Raw genomic sequence first — 17500 nt, 5'->3', positions numbered from 1 at the left:
TGTCGCATCTCCTTTGCTACGTATTGTTTATCATCATCATCATGGTTCTTAGAGTGCCTCTAGTGATCGACAGATCTTATTATATGATATTTCCTCTCCTGTACAGTTTTAATCTTTATCATGCGATGGATTTTTTTTCGCATCGAAAGTCCTTCTGACGTCGTTTTTGCACGACTATGATAACAGAGCTTATTTCAAGCGTCCCAGAAGGAAATTAAGAGGATGTTGCAAGTTGTGGATGATTTTCCAAAAAATGTGAACGTGGAGTATAAACGAAAGTATTTGTCAGTTTAATTGCTGTAACATTATTGGACCTATTGCAATCCAGCAGTGGGTCACAGTAATACCTGAGAGCCATCTTAGGATTTGAAGAAGATGCGATCCTCTTTAACAATCTTAGTCACGTGACCCAATGTTTACTTTTCAGCTTTGGATGGACTGTGGAAACCATTGAGTATATGGGTTGAGTTGATTTACTTAGTAAAAGAGCTTATTATAAGTACCAGAAGCAAGACAGTTGTCAAATGACGTCACATATTCCACCTGTAGGGAGAATCAGTTGCGAGCAGACTAAAAAGTGAACAGAAATATCGATAATACTGACTCATCTACATACAAGTCGTAGGAAATGGCGTTTGGAATGACCAAGTCTCCCCAAGGTGGGAATCTCCATTTGAGAAATGTAAGTGATTTATTCTGATCTAGTCTTGATTTAAAGGGAAAAATGGTGCTAACGTTGTTAAAGTTATCTCGTCATAGCAATTGAGACGTTTATGTACATTTTTTCGCGTATCTTTGGAAGGACCTAATGTCATTCTCTCATTTTCTATTCATTTAAAAATCGACGTTACTGATTCCTATTTCTCAGACTTTTTGTGGGTTTGAATCTGCATACTCATGAATATCTCTGCATGTACATATGTAATTGTACTCAGGATACATACTCAAGTAGAAGTATATATGTACATTCACGAATGAGTATGCAGATTTACGAATTATCCGCGAAGCTTGACTTAACGTATCTTCATCGGACTTTCCCCTTCTTAACATTTCCGGATGAAAGGGGTCTCTCTCTCTCTCTCTCTCTCTCTCTCTCTCTCTCTCTCTCTCTCTCTCTCTCTCTCTCTCTCTCTCTCTCATTTTGTTAGTAGTGCTAGAACACGATGCCTTGTAGTATATTTAAAACGTGGAATTCATTGTACCGTCCAACCACGTTCCATCCATAGCCTCGAAGTAAACAGAGATGTCAAGATATTAACCTATTCTAATGGCCTAATCAAATTGTTGATTACTGATATAATCAGAAGAAATAATTCCATGAATTGCATACCAGGAGTTCGTAGCCCAGGATTGATAGGTATTAGCCTAGGTCTAGGGCATTTTGGTTTTATAACATAAATACCAGGAAATGAGTGTTAATCGATGTTGGGGATCTTAACGCCTTTATAGTATTAAAGAAATATTTAGATTATTCTAAATGGATTGTGCTCCTGCAGGGGATTATTCAAATTCCCTTTTTAGAAACCTCAATGTACTCTAAAGATGGTGGCATATCACCTCCCTCTGAGGCTTGGCTAGTCTTCGACAGCACTGGACAAGGTTTAAGTTAAAACCAAAAATAATTGCCCATATTGGGAGTCAAATTCTCGACCACGTTTTCTGTTTTGCTCTGGATATTAACGGCAATCTGTTTGTTTAGATGATATCTGTAATTTTGAGAGTTTTCTCTGGCTTTACGTAAAAGTTTTTCACCAGAAAACGTGTTCGAATCATTCCCGAAAAGTTTTTGAATTTCATGCATGCTGTCGAATCCCTGCCACAAACAACTGTGAGGCAGCCGAATGTCGTTAATAGACCTATGCTTATAAGGAGACTATAACTTTACCTAGACCAATTTTCTGGATCATAGTCTTGAAAAGACCAGATGAGTAGGCCTATTGCCTTTGCGTCCGAACGCTAATGGAATGCCAGTTAGAGTTTTGCAAGGTTTATAGAGTGGATTTCTGAATCTATAAGGCCTTCGAAGACGCAAACATGACATTAAATAAAGTCTGTAATCAGTAAATCCTCTAAATATATCCCCATATCATAATAAACTATCGTAAAATACAAGCCGAACCGAAAAGATAAGAGACCTTGATAGTTAGCAAAACAATATTCGCCCGGACTCTTCTCGCATATATAGATATTGATATTTAAATGATAGATAAACCAAAAATGTCTTTTTACTTGGCAAAACAATATGCGGAGATTTCCAAAGCCTTCTTGAGTGTTTCCAATGTTGCACAACGCGAGAAACAAATAAGGATTTTCTTCCATTTAGTACACGTAAGTAGCTGAGGGTTACTGCGCCGTTTCGTTGTGAATATAAATGGCCTTATTTTTTCATACATAACCATACGAACACATACACACACACACACACACACAGATATATATATATATATATATATATATATATTATATATATATAATTATCTGTATATATTCATATGAAATTATCTAATTATTAATACATATGTAATGATCTATATATATATATATATATATATATATATATATATATATATATATATATATATATATATATAGTGTGTATGTATGTATGTATGATTTTGGTGAGGCAAGTATCTTGTATCACTTGAATAAAATCATGTCCTTAATATTTTCAAATAAATTTCAAATTGATTTATTTCCATTGAACTTTTCTCCTGCGAGAGAGTCGGGGGTGACTTTAACCGTAGTAGGCCTACTAACTAACAGTAGGCCTACTTACTAACAGGGACATTGCCAGTTATGTTGTATGAGTAGGGGTAAATTTCTTCTACGGCTAACCACGTTTTTTGAACGTACATTACAAATATGAAAATATTAATAGGAAATATTTGTCATTTGAAACACTTTTCTCTTAGAGTTGTGAAGTTTTTATCATATGATTAGAAAGATGTGGAGTTTTTTTTCTCACCATAGTGCTATCATCATTGTAAATAAATTATACATCTTCAGAGATACATTATTGTATGAGTTCTCCAAGGATGCGCACTTTTGAAAATTTGAAAGTTTTCTTTATAGTGCATTTTTTTAAAAAATTGGAAGCTAGCTCGTTTAAGCGTTGTCATGCCCGTCCCAGCTACTGGATCTCTGGTGACGTCATGCATGGAAGCTGAGCCAATCAGCCAACGTCGATTTGTGCTTCATCACAGCGTTGACAGATTAGTTCAGAGTTTAATTTCAGGATGCTTAAAGACGAGAAGTAATATCTGCCATGACTTTACCCGTTCATGAAGTCATTATTATCATCTTACTCTTGAACACCAAGAATCCTCATCATCTCCCCTAGATTGGACGTCATCATCTTTCCTAGAACATACCGTAAGTCATCTTGTAGTCATCATCATTCCCAGAACGCACCTCAAGTCCTTGCCTTTCACAAGGCACCTTAAGTCGTCATCTTTCTCAAAGTGCACCTGAAGTCATCATCTTTCCCAAATCATACCATAAGTCATCGTCATCTTTCCCTGTTGGCAACTCGTCTTCATTATTTTGCACTAACTAGAATGGATCTTAAGTATTCATTAGATAACATCATGAGTCATCATCTTTCCTCCTCGTCTTTTCCGTAACGCACCCTAAGTCATCGTGTGTCCTAGATGACGTCTGAAATCCTCAGCATCTTTCCCAGAACCCACCAAAAGTCATCATCATCTATCCCGAACAAACCTTAAATCTTCATCATCTTTTCCAGAATGAACTTCAAGTCATCATCCTCTTTCCCAGAACACATCTAAAATCATCATTATCTTTCATCAAACAAACCTCAAGTCATATTTATTTCTCAACTTTCCAAGGATACGAATTCTCTATTACTTTTTTTTCCAAAATGAACCCCAAATCCTAGTATGTGTACGTAAGGATAAATTGTACTAATTTACATTCACCTCAAGGTCTCATCGGCTCCCCCAAACTCACCTTCCGTCATAGTTTTTACCCAGAACACGCCTAAAGCCTTAGTCATATTTCCTTGAATCCACTTCATCATCTCTCCCATATTCCGCTATAGTCCTCATCCTGTTTCCCAGAATCCACTTCAAGTCCTCATCATGTTTCTCAGAATCAATTTCAAGTCCTCATCATGTTTTCTAGAATCCACTTAAGTTTTCATCTCTCCCAAAATTCACTTCAAGTCCTCGTCATGTTTCCTAGAATTCACATAGGGACCTCATCATATTTCCTAGAATCCACTTCAAGTCATTATCATGTTTCCAGGAATCCACTTAAGAGTCCTTATCATCTCTTACATAATCCACTTTAATTCCTCGTCATGTTTCTAGAAATCCACATCAATTCGTCATTATCTCTCCCATAATCCACTTCAAGTCTTCATCTTGTTTCCTAGAATCCACTTCAAGTCATCATCAGGTTTTCTGGAATCCACTTAAAGTCCTCAGAATCTCTCCTAGAATACACTAAAAGTCCTCAACATTTTCCTAACATCCGCTTCAAGTTCTCATCATGTTTCCCAGAATCCACATATAATCCTCGTCATGTTTCCCAGAATTCACTTCAAGTCCTCATCATCTCTCCCAGAATTTATTTAAAGTCCTCATCATGATGCTTAGAATCCACTTCAAGTCCTCATCATTTCTCCCAAAATCCACTTTCAAGTCCTCACCATGTTTCCTAGAAACCACTTCAAATCCTCATCATCTGTCCCAGAATTCACTTTAAATCCTCATCAGGTTTCCTGGAATCCACTTCAAATCCTCATCATCTCTCCCAGAATATACTTCAAATCCTCATCATATTTCCTAGAATCCACTTCAAGTCCTCATCTATTCCAGAATCCACTTCAAGTCCTCATCATGTTTCCTAGAATCCATTTCAGGTCCTCATCATCTATCCTAGAACCCACATAAAGTCCTCATCATGTTTCTTAGGATCCACGACAATCCCTCATCATCTCACCCAGAGTCCACTTCAATTCCTCATCATGTTTCCTAGCATCCACTTGTAGTCCTTATCATCTCTCCCAGAATCCAATTCAAGGCCTCATCATGTTTAATAGAATAGTTTCTAAGCCCTCTTCATCTCTCGTAGAATCAACTGTAAGTACTCATCATGTTTCTCAGAATCCACTCTAAGGCCTCGTCATATCCCAAAATCCACTTCAATCCCTCATCATCTCTCCCAGAATCCACTTCAAATCCTCATCATGTTTCCTAGAATCCAATTCAAGTCCTCATCATGTTTCCTAGAATCCACTTCAGGTCCTCAATCATGTTTCTCAGAATCCACTCTAAGGCCTCGTCATATCCCAAAATCCACTTCAATCCCTCATCATCTCTCCTAGAATCCACTTCAAATCCTCATCATGTTTCCTAGAATCCACTTCAGGTCCTCATCGTGATTCCAGGAATCCACTTCAAGTCCTCGTCATATCTCCTAGAATCCACTTCAAGTCCACATCATATCTCCTAAAATTCGCTTCAAGTCCATATCATCTCCCAGAATCCAGTTCAAATCCTCATCATCTCTCTAAGAATCCACTGCAAATCCTCTTCATGGTTCCAGGAATCCACTTCATGTCCTCGTCATGTTTCTTAATATCCACCTAAAGTCCTCATCATGTTTCTTAATATCCACCTAAGGTCCTCATCATGTTTCCTACAATCTACTTCAAGTCCTCATCATGTTTTCTAGCATCCACTTCAAGTCCTCATCATCTCTCCTGGAATCCGAGTTCAAGTCCTCATCATGTTTCTTAGCATTCACTTCAAGTCCTCATCATCTCTCCTGGAATCCGAGTTCAAGTCCTCATCATGTTTCTTAGCATTCACTTCAAGTCCTCATCATCTCTCCCAGAATCCACTCGAAGTCCTCATCGTGTTTCTCAGAATCCACTTCAAGTCCTCATAAGGTTTCCAAAAATTCACTTCAAGTCCTCATCCTGTTTCTCAGAATCCACTCCAAGTCCTCATCATCTCTCCTGAAATCCGAGTTCAAGTCCTCCTCATGTTTCCTAGTATTCACTTCAAGTCCTCATCATCTCTCCCAGAATCCACTTCAAGTCCTCATCATATTTCTCAGAATCCACTCCAAGTCCTCATCATCTCTCCCAGAATCCACTTCAAGTCCTCATCATGTTTCTCAGAATCCACTCCAAGTCCTCATCGTCTCTCCTGAAATCCGAGTTCAAGTCCTCGTCATGTTTCCTAGCATTTACTTCAAGTCCTCATCATCTCTCCCAGAATCCACTTCAAGTCCTCATCATGTTTCTCAGAATCCACTTCAAGTCCTCATAAGGTTTCCAAAAATCCACTTCAAGTCCTCATCATGTTTGTCAGAATCCACTTCAAGAACTCGTCATGTTTCCAGGAATCCACTTCAAGTCCTCATCATGTTCCCTAGAATCAACTACAAGTCCTCATCATGTTTCCAAGAATCCACTTCAAGTCCTCATAAGGTTTCAAAAAATCCACTTCAAGTCCTCATCATGTTTTTTAGAATCCATTACAGGTCCTCATCATGTTTCCTATCCTAGAATCCACTTCAAATCCTCTTAATGTTTCCTAGAATCCACTTTAAGCTTTCATATGATTCCTAGAATCAAGTGTAAGCCCTCGTCATGTTTCCAAGAATCTACTTCAAGTTCTCATAAGGTTTCTAAGAATCCACTTCAAGTCCTCATCATCTCTCTAAGAATCCACTGCAAATCCTCTTCATGGTTCTAGGAATCCACTTCATGTCCTCGTCATGTTTCTTAATATCCACCTAAAGTCCTCATCATGTTTCCTACAATCTACTTAAAGTCCTCATCATGTTTTCTAGCATCCACTTCAAGTCCTCATCATCTCTCCTGGAATCCGAGTTCAAGTCCTCATCATGTTTCCTAGCATTCACTTCAAATCCTCATCATCTCTCCCAGAATCCACTTCAAGTCCTCATCATGTTTCTCAAAATCCACTTCAAGTCCTCATAAGGTTTCCAAAAATCCACTTCAAGTCCTCATCATGTTTGTCAGAATCCACTTCAAGTCCTCGTCATGTTTCCAGGAATCCACTTCAAGTCCTCATCATGTTCCCTAGAATCAACTACAAGTCCTCATCATGTTTCCAAGAATCCACTTCAGTTCCTCATCATGTTTCTCAGAATCCACTTAAAGTCCTCATAAGGTTTCCAAAAATCCACTTCAAGTCCTCGTCATGTTTCTCAGAATCCACTACAGGTCCTCATCATGTTTCCTAGAATCCAATTCAAATCCTCATAGTGTTTCCTAGAATCCACTTTAAGCTTTCATATGATTCCTAGAATCAAGTGTAAGTCTTCGTCATGTTTCCAAGAATCCACTTCAAGTCCTCATCATGTTCCCTAGAATCAACTACAAGTCCTCATCATATTTCCAAGAATCCAATTCAAGTCCTCATCATGTTTCTTAGAATCCATTACAGATCCTCATCATGTTTCCTAGAATCCAATTCAAATCCTCATAATGTTTCCTAGAATCCACTTTAAGCTTTCATATGATTCCTATAATCAAGTGTAAGTCTTCGTCATGTTTCCAAGAATCTACTTCAAGTCCTCATAAGGTTTCTAAGAATCCACTTCAAGTCTTCACCACCTTTCCCTGGTTGAAAAGGGCGCATCCTTGCAGGACTGTTGCCATTCTGAGCAGTCTGCATGTAGGCTTAACTACTTTCATAGGAATTTTGGGTCCAATGTTGAAAGTCGAGAGTTCATTGCATCATTTTGAGCATAACCTTGTTGAATTCACTCAAGTGCTTGTTAAGTCAGTTGTCAGGCAGTAGTGTAGTAAGTCTCCAGTCTCGGCTACTAGGTACGTCTTTTTTTTCTTTTTTTTAGAATTATCAAATCTTATCTAAATTTCTATGGATGTTTACAATATTCCTAAAAGGTTCGTCTGTTTTGTTTTAAGTAGATTATGTATCGTTTTCCAATTTACTTTGAGGAAAAAGGCATTAATTTTCTGATAATCTCTAAAGGATTATAATCCTCACCCTCATATGTCTATTTCCGTGTGCTTAAACAAAATTCGATTTTCTAAATATTAGAGAAAAATGGCATCCAATTCAAAATGAATTCTTCCTTGCTTGCTTTCTGTATAGCCTACGTAAGGAAAACAACATTGATTTACTTAAACGATATATAAAAGAAAATGACCCCCTTTATAAATTGACAGTAGTGCGCAGTCTTCCAGAAATGTGAATACTTCAAAGTCAAGAAACTTTATGGGGTATTTTTAAGCATTTGTCCTTTCAATCTAAGGTTGCAATTGGACTTGCAATAACAATGGTAATGACAGTTGGTTCAGAATATGTGATGGGGATTCATGTTGGCCCTTTCAGACGCCTGTAGAAAATTGGTGAATTTGGGTAACACGACCTAGACGTTTTTGCCATTGACCAAAACTGTTGTGACGCCAGCAGATGTTTGAAATTGAAATAGGGCACAGCTGAATCGATGGCAATTTTAGGGAAGAATTAATGGCAGTGACTTTCATTTATCTATACGTGGAATAACACGGAGGTTAATAAAACCAGAAGGGAAAAATTATTTTAAGAAAACATTTAAATAAAACGACTCCCAAAGAAAGCTAAAATAACGCGATTAAATGTCAAGTCAGAGGAGTTATACCAAAGTCGATAGAGATAGTGCACTCGAGTCAAATATTTTATTTCCTCAGAATCAGAGTTTGGAAGATGGGTTACATATAATGACATGAAGAGGCCCTTCAAGGTGGTGATCTGTTGTAGAGCCTGTTATTTTAAAGATTCATATTTATTATCATCTTCCTACGAATCTTTCTTTCCCTTAGCTGTCAAAATATAGCAATCAGGTTTATAGTGTTATAAGACTATGAATTTATTATAAAATAGTGTTTTTTTTTTTTTTTTTTTTTTTGGGTGACACCGGCTAGAGTACACACTAACTCGCACACACACGTGTATATATATATATATATATATATATATATAATTCTGTGTACATGTAATGGGAGTCTGCGTTTATATATGTCCCGTCAAAATTAACTAAAAGATATAACCCCCTTCTTCAAATAATAATAATCATTAAAGCCAATCTCAAAATCGATTTTTACTAAACAATAACCACCAAACAGATTGAGAGTCGTCCAACTTCATCTTGGGCTCCGTTAACCTAAATGACAAAGATGACACGAAGGGGTTGTTATGAAGGATGACTTTACTTAATTGCCAATTTGTTAAGGCACCCTTCGTTGTAACGGCACTCTGTTCTATTGGGGATTTTAGTTACATATGAGTCTCTCTCTCTCTCTCTCTCTCTCTCTCTCTCTCTCTCTCTCTCTCTGTGGAATTGGAGGTAAAAGGAAAATGTCCCAAATACATTTCAATGCTATTTTGTTCCACTAAGTTTGAGAGGGAAATATCTCTCTCTCTCTCTCTCTCTCTCTCTCTCTCTCTCTCTCTCTCTCTCTCTCTCGGAAAATTCCCAAATACAACATTTTGGTATTAATGTGTTCGACCAAATTTGAGATAAAAATTACGTTAAATCATAATTTCTTACTCTTTCCAATCCACGAATTATATAACCTTTCTCTTCCTCCTGTTAAAGATTTTGATAGTTTATATAGGAAATATTTATTTTAATGTTAATGTTCTTAAAATATTTTATTTACCCTCTTTTCCTTTCCTCACTGGGCTATTTTCCCTGTTGGGGCCCCTGGGCTTATAGCATTGTGTTTTTCCAATTAGGGTTGTAGCTTAGCAAATAATGATAGTAATAAAGAGTGGTATGTCGCTTCCTTTAGTTTTTTACTCTTTTGTATACATTTACTTATTAATATTCTCCTTCAGAGTGTCTCAAACTACAGCCTGCCTTTTTATTAAGAGGCATTGCTGCCATCAATTTTGGACTACATAATGATATTCTTCTCAAAAATAAATAGAATAAAGACACTTCGCCAGCCGCTTCCAAAACTTCAATAAATATTTCTTTTCCTTCCCACTCCGTCATCGTTTCCGAAATCTATTGAAATGCCATTTTTTGCTTGCATTTTTTTCTCTCCTTTATTCCATTCACGTGTGAATGGAAAGTAAGAGATAGAAACTGTTCGTTTAGATTTCCACATCCCGTTTTGTGGGATGTTTTTCGAAGCGGGAACGAAACAAAAGGACCATCTCGGTGTTCTTTTGTCCCAAAGCTCTTCCATTTACAGTTTTTTTTTTTTTTTCTTTATTATTTTTTAGTCTTTTTATCTCCGTATGATTTATGGTTACTTAATCAGTTTCCTCGATGGAAATCCTCGTTGCGAAATGACCAACTTTTACTTTTAGCAAATCTTCATGTCAAACTCAGCTTCAGAAAATCTCTGGGTCTTTAAAGTCTGAGATTTTTTTTCCAACTACTGATGGAAATTATCTGTTTTAATGTTAATGTTTTTTTTTTTTAATATTTTAATTTTTCATTACTTCGTATAATTTTATTCATTTCCTTGTTTCCTTTCCTCACTGAGCTATTTATCCCTGTTGGAGCCCTTGGGCTTATAGCATCTAACGTTTCCAACTAGGGTTGTAGCTTGACCAGTAATAATAAATGATAATAATACGCCTTTCAAGTAGATATCTTCTGTAATCAGTATACAACACAATACATTACAATTTACTATTATTATTAAAGAGAGAACAGAGAGAGGAGAGAGAGAGAGAGAGAGAGAGCATTGACTTCCTTATCCAGCACGTTATGATGCAATGCAAACAATCTTAGATTATAAACATTAACATCCTTTTCCACAATCCGGGAAAGCATGAATTTTTCACTTTGATGACACCAGACTTTAAATTGGAAGAATATTCTTGAAAAAAAAATCAAACCTTATTGAGTATTTGAAAGTTCTTTGTGCCTTGTGTATATGTTTATGCAAGTGGTCTTGCCCGTATAGCCTTTACTTGAAAATATTATACAATACCCTCACGCACACACTGACTACATTATATATATATATATATATATATAGATAGATAGACACTGACTATATATATATATATATATATACATATATATATATATATATATATAGATAGATAGATAGATAGATAGATAGATATATATATATATATATACATATATAATTATATTATAAATATATATATATATATATATATGTGTGTGTGTGTATATATGGTGAATATCTGTTCACAATTTTGATGGATTGATTACATAAAATGGGTGATCTTAATTGTCTCCTCTAGAATTTGCTTTTACTATTCCTTATAAATCCTGTGGTATATGAGAGAGCATTATGTCTATCTATAATATTTTAATATTTCAAGTGAACAGAAAGAAGAGAGGCTCAAAAGACATAAAAATCTAGAATTCAGCGATGAAGAAAATCATAGTTCCCGAGGTAATAATCAACTTAAGAATGAGCCACTTTTGACAAGAAAAGCTATGACGCTGGTCCGCTGACAGACATCCTGAGACACCTCCTTGTTGGCTCGTTCTGTGTGTTATTAATGTTATGTGTGAGCGGGAATCACGCCTCCTACCCCCACTCCCAGACATGGATAAGACACCAAATCACAGGGTGAGATTTAATGTCTTAGAAAATTAGAGGTTTAGGAGAGGATTTTCATGTATGTGCGCAAGTCCTGTTAAGATGAAATTGTGGAAGCGAACGGTGCTGTCAAAACAAAGTGACTCTGAGGTTACGTGAAGCTAAGATTCACGGGGACTAGACGTTTTCCTTCACTGAGTCAATACAGATATGACTATTTCTTCATAACTGTTTGTAGTTGTGACGCGTTGATGCTCCCCATAAATCAAACTTGAAAAAAAACAGCTGTTTTTTAAAAAGGTGCAGTGTAACCCATTTTCTATGATGTATGCATAATTGGTATTGTTTGAAAAGGAATTTTCCCGTTGAAAAAGTGCATTTTCCCTGACGACAGGTCGTAATCCTCATATTAATTTTCGTCAACATAAGTAATAAAAAGAAACTACCATACATCATTATAGCAAAATTCGGTCATTTATATTGAGGGTCATCCTAATCTCTTCAACTGTAACCGCCATTTTTTCGGCGGTTAGATATTTCAAAGGTTTTCTGTAGTCTTAATATTTTTCACCTCTGTTCATGTGACGTAGCCGAATGTGAAGGCTGTTTTTTCTAAGAATGTATGTGAGGTGTTACACAGTTTCTACATAGGAAAAAAATGTTTATCTTGTAAATTATAGATAGCGTGGAGTATGGAGTAAGCAAACTGTCTTTGAAGAATTATGGATAAAAGTGTATTTTTCTTAAGTTATAGGTTGGTTTGCCTTTATCTTAAGATGGTTAGTACATGTAGTTTGTTTCATATTAAATAAAGTTCTAATAATATATGGGGTGTGAGCTTTCATTATCCTGATTTAAGGCAGATGGCCATTGTCGTCTCGACGCCAGTTACATACGTCAGTTAATTCTACTCTCCTGATTAATTTCATTTATATAATGAGTGGAACGTACTATAGAGCTCGTGTGTCAATAGAATGGTAAGTTCTCTATAGCAATTGTAAGAAAAAAAATGATAGAAGACCCAGACATACGTTATCCCAAATAATATTTGTTAGCTTGAAGAATCCACGGTCTACACTAGGTGTATTCTAGACCGTGGAAGAATCATTCATGGAGAAAGTGAGTTCTGCAAGAAGGCACGAATAATCCAATAGGCTGACGACCCTTGTTCAACGGTACATGAAATGCTTATCTCTAACCGATCTTGGAAACAAGAGTACTGGTCAGGTAAGTTTAATGGTATCTGAAACCATGAATTTGGAGAAAGTGGGATAAGTCTGTAAATTGAGGAACTATTACCAAATTTTAGGAGGACAAAGACTTGCTTTACGAAGTGGATCCCTTGTAGCCAACAGTGCTTGTGTGTTGAACTAGACAGTGAATACGAAAACAAAGTGATAATAATTACTTGGAACATTGCCTCGAAGTAAATAGCTAAACGACACTTTAATATTCTAAAGACTTAGATAGTTCTAAATGATGAACACAAGTTAGCAGAATGTAAACACGTATCAACGATTTTAGTGTGTGCGTAAAGAACGCCTCTATGGTAGCTAGTTTGACGGTTACATCGGTAGCTGCTGAGATATTGTTTTGGGGGACCCTAAAGGTCTTGTCTACCATTTCCTGGTCCTAGCGGGGAAGCATAAACAGTTTCATGATGATTATGTATGTGTGTTCGATCTCTAGGCTACCGTACGACACTGGAATTACTCTTCTAACGGTCTGCAGTTCGTGAATGCTATTTAAAGTTGAATAATGGGTGGCGAGCTCTGTCTAGGCTACTTTTGAGGCGTGTGAAGTTAGAGCCGAGAATCTCTCTTAAACATCTTGAGGGTATTAGGCTATTTGTAAACAATTGGTAAATTAGAAGAACAAGTGTTGGGTAAAAATTCCGGATAACATGCCAAGTAAAAGTGACTTGACTATCACATGAAGAATGATGCAAGATATATAAAAGACGAAAGCAGGAGGACCGAAACCAAAAGAAGAAGAAAGGTAAGGAAAGAGATGGCATTATTGATGTTAGTTTAGCTTGTACCCCATCCAGGATTTGGATGGGGGGGGGGAATTTACCTGGGGGATAAATGGTAAAACTAATCTTTTTTTCTCTGTACATTCTTCTCTGGGACGCCTAGTTACTCCATGGAAAAATACCTAAAATATTTTTCATTTGTTTGTTGACATTTTACGATTCGCATGTATTCGCCCCTGTTCGTTCGTGTGACCTGGGTAGGGAGATACGGGAATGTCTGTGACCTGTGAACGACTAAGGTTAGGTGGCGTGTGTCTGGTTTTGTGCCATTTCGAATGTATCCAGAAATTTATAACTTATGACAGGTATCATTTTCTATAGAAAAAAAAAATATTTCTTAAAGTAAATACATATTTTCACCTTTTCCAACGTAAAGAAATACTATTCAAATAAAGAAATTAATATACTAATATATTTTTCACATATTCCCACCTAAATCTTTTGTAGGATACAAGCTACATTTCGAATATCCTGGTAGGATACAAGCAACACTAGCACCGAATTTTCTTATTTTAATCATTTACCTTGCCTACTCCGTACAACTTCCATTTCCAACGTGTTATCTGTTACCTTATCACTTTGCTTATGAACTACCCTCGTAATATGCGCATCATTCATTATCGTCCGAATGGCACACCAGCTGTAATTGTCACAATTTGTCTATCATCTATTACCGTCTCAATTTGCGCCCCATCCATCATCATCCAATAGAGTTCTCTCATCTCTCACCGCCCCAATTACTACATCACCTAATGGGCTCGAGTCGAGGAGAAAAGTCCAATACTCCCCCACATGCGTTATCGTTAAGGGAAACTTCAGTAGTTTATTCCTTACTTTAGTTTGATGGCTGCTTTTCCGGTCCCATACAGCAAGGGAACCCCACTCTCTACAGGACCTCCACTGTCGTTTTACCTTGTTCGTTCAGAGTATTTAACGTTTCATGTCTCGTGTTCTTCATTTACTGTTAAACCGTCACTGTCAAAAGACTCTTATGTCTTCAGTTTCCTCTTGAAAGCCTTAATGTCTTCAATCATTCGAATGTTTCGTGGGAGCTTATTATATAGTCTCGGGGCCGCATATTTAAAGGCTCTAGACTCTAGAGCCTAAGTAGACATTATCTAGATTCCAACAGTTTGAAGCCATCTGTAACTACTCTTGTGTCGACACGATTTTCAGCACATCCTCTTGAATCTTCCTGAATTATTGGACCAGATGTGGCATTTTTAGTTATGAACATTAATAAGGTAACCTAGTTCTTATACAAATCAAGAAAAACGTTAGGTTAGGTTAGTGCACAACTACAATGTGATGCAATAACTGGTCATATAGTGCATTTGTATGCCATTATCTCATGTAAAATTCTTGGCTCATGTTTTCCCATTTCCAGTGTTTTTATGTATTTCGAATTCAGTGTATACCGGTTCATTTTTATATGTTTGAGTGCTATGTTTAGGGTTTTTTTCCTCCATGTTGCCCTGTTTTTACCTACTTTTTCTCCCACACCCAAAACCCCGCTTCTCAAGGAGGTTCCCCCATAATGTTATCTATAGGGAGAGAGGTGGTGGAAGGATAAGTATTCATTTGCGATGGAAATAAACCTCAAAATCATTCAAATCACATCATATTACAACAGAAAAACCTATAATCTATGTTTAAAGCAATTAATGTCCATAAGTAAAAAAAAAAATACTCTAGATGTTGACGATCAACGTCTTGGGCACACATTGCCGTTTTGCGATTGGGATTTTATTCAAGGAAAGGAGATTTGTTTTGCAATTTAATGATCCTATCATCCTCACCCTTAACTAGTCCATTGCAGAACAAAGGCCTCAGACATATCGTTCCATTCGCGTCTATTTATGGTCTATTTTACCAGTTCATACACGTAAATTTTCTTAGTTCGTCAACTCATCGTCTTTTCCTGCCTTACTTCTTTTGCAATCTCTAGGGACCCATTCTGTTATTCTAAATGACCATCTGTTCTCTGTTATTCTCATATGTCCTGCCCACGTCCATTTCGTTTTCTTACGTCTTGTTAGAATATCCACTACTTTGAAGTTTGCTCCATAGTTTGGATCCTATACGCTTCCTTACATTAGGAAAAGCGTCTGTTACTACTTTCGGATTTAGGTCCCATTCGTATTTCTGATCATTGCAATTTTGACGCCGGATAACTTGCAATTAATTGTTTTACCAACACAAACGACTTCCTTGTACAGGTATTTTGATTTCGTAATTCATTTTGTTTACGAAACTGGTTATGCTTGTTTGTATATATAATTTTATTTACAAATCAGCTTTATAAAATTCATTAAAAGACTTTTTAATCAGAAAATTAATTTCAAAACTTTTCAAAGCTACCATATTTTTGTTACAGTATCTATAAGAAAATATTCAAAAACGATTCGTTTTTGTTCTTGAATATCCAGGAAAACATCAATAATGCTTATATAATTTTCATGTAAATAAGACTTTAGTTATTAAATAATCTTTCAGAGAAATTTAACCCACCAGGAATAAAACAGTTTGTCTCGAAACTTTTACAAAAGCTGGGATTAATTTTTTTTTTTTTTTTTTAACCTCTTAAAGATTCTGGACAACCTGTCAATCAAGGCAATTTATCACATATGCAGCCTATTTCTTGAAGGTCACAGGATAGTAAGGGACAAAATTATTTTTTCCTCATTTTATAATTCTGGTTTTGCTGAGAATTGATAGCGGAAAAAACGTCAATCTGTTTCAGGTTCATAAGTTTTCTGTAGTTCTTACCCCTTCCTGTTCCTGTTCCTTATTTCTTTTCCTCACTGGTCTATTTTTTTTCCCATTCGATCCCTTGAGCTTATAGCATCCTGATTTTCCTACTAGGGTTGTAGCTTAGCTAGTAATAATAATAGTAAGCGTTCTGACAATATTACTTTGCTTATTTTGAATTTTGTTTCATAATGAGTATTGCTCAATTCCACTTTACATTCTGACGTAAACAATTCTCAAATTAAAAAAAAAAATCTGAAATCCTATAAAGATTACTTTGTTCCGCAATATTTATAATCACTTGGAACTAATATTTAATCTGATGCTTTCGTTAAAATTGAACTCTGTAATATCTGTCAATTTCCAATATCAGGACACAAAAGGAAGATGAATAGACTCGCTTATCTATCAGCTATCTGAACTCTCTGTTAGATAGCCAATGTAAGCCCTCACACAAGCGGCAATTGACTCTCTATCTAAGTACCTTAAATGTCTAATAATTTCCGCAGGAATATAAATATTTTTTTCGTCTGACAATGATCAGTGATCCCAGAAAACTCCTCAAACGAATAAGAAACCTCCTGCCCTTACGCCTTCCCCTTCCCCACCCCCCTTCCCCATTCCCCTTCCCCTTTCCCCATACTCCTTCCCCCTCCCCTTCCCATCTCCATTTTCCTTCCTCATCCTTCTTCCCCCTCCCTCTTCCCCTTCCCCATCCCCCTTTCCCATACTCCTTCCCCTTCCCGTTCCCCCTTACCCATCGCCATTCCCCTCCCAAGATTTCTTTTCGTTCAGTTGGGGAGCGAATCCATGGCACTGAAATGAGTCTATTGTGAAAGCGACAGATGATGTCCTTTGCCAGGCTCCCCATAGCACCCAAGGATTTCGGCATTAGCGAGAGAAATTATCTCTCTCTCTCTCTCTCTCTCTCTCTCTCTCTCTCTCTCTCTCTCTCTCTCTCTCTCTCTCTCTCTCTCTCGACTGAGGTTCAGTAAGCATAAATGAAAATAAGACATCACAACTCACTTCCTCGTGAGTCCCTAGTCCCTTCTGCTGCACTCTGTATCAATCTAACTTTGGTTCCCCATATCTGTCCAACTTGGCTACCCTTCGCATGAACCGGTTTTTCAAAAGATGGGAGAAGTTTGGACCAAGAATTAATT

At 36.8% G+C, this 17500-nt stretch overlaps 1 long non-coding RNA gene and 1 pseudogene across 1 annotated transcript in view; both read left to right on the top strand.

Annotated features, from left to right (window-relative positions):
• LOC137620854 (uncharacterized) overlaps positions 1-2347 on the top strand; it is a 214789-nt pseudogene extending 212442 nt beyond the window's left edge.
• An 11052-nt stretch (positions 2348-13399) lies between these two features.
• The window catches only part of LOC137621145 (uncharacterized), a 44247-nt gene continuing 40146 nt past the window's right edge, over positions 13400-17500 (top strand). The window contains exon 1 of the long non-coding RNA XR_011040133.1: positions 13400-13549. This is a non-coding gene — a long non-coding RNA (uncharacterized lncRNA). The remainder of the gene's footprint in view (positions 13550-17500) is intronic.

Source organism: Palaemon carinicauda, chromosome 27 (assembly GCF_036898095.1).
Source record: "Palaemon carinicauda isolate YSFRI2023 chromosome 27, ASM3689809v2, whole genome shotgun sequence".
In the NCBI taxonomy this organism is placed as follows: domain Eukaryota; kingdom Metazoa; phylum Arthropoda; class Malacostraca; order Decapoda; family Palaemonidae; genus Palaemon; species Palaemon carinicauda.
The sequence above is the reverse complement of the archived record's forward strand: the minus strand, read 5'-3'. Positions and strand labels throughout refer to the sequence as shown.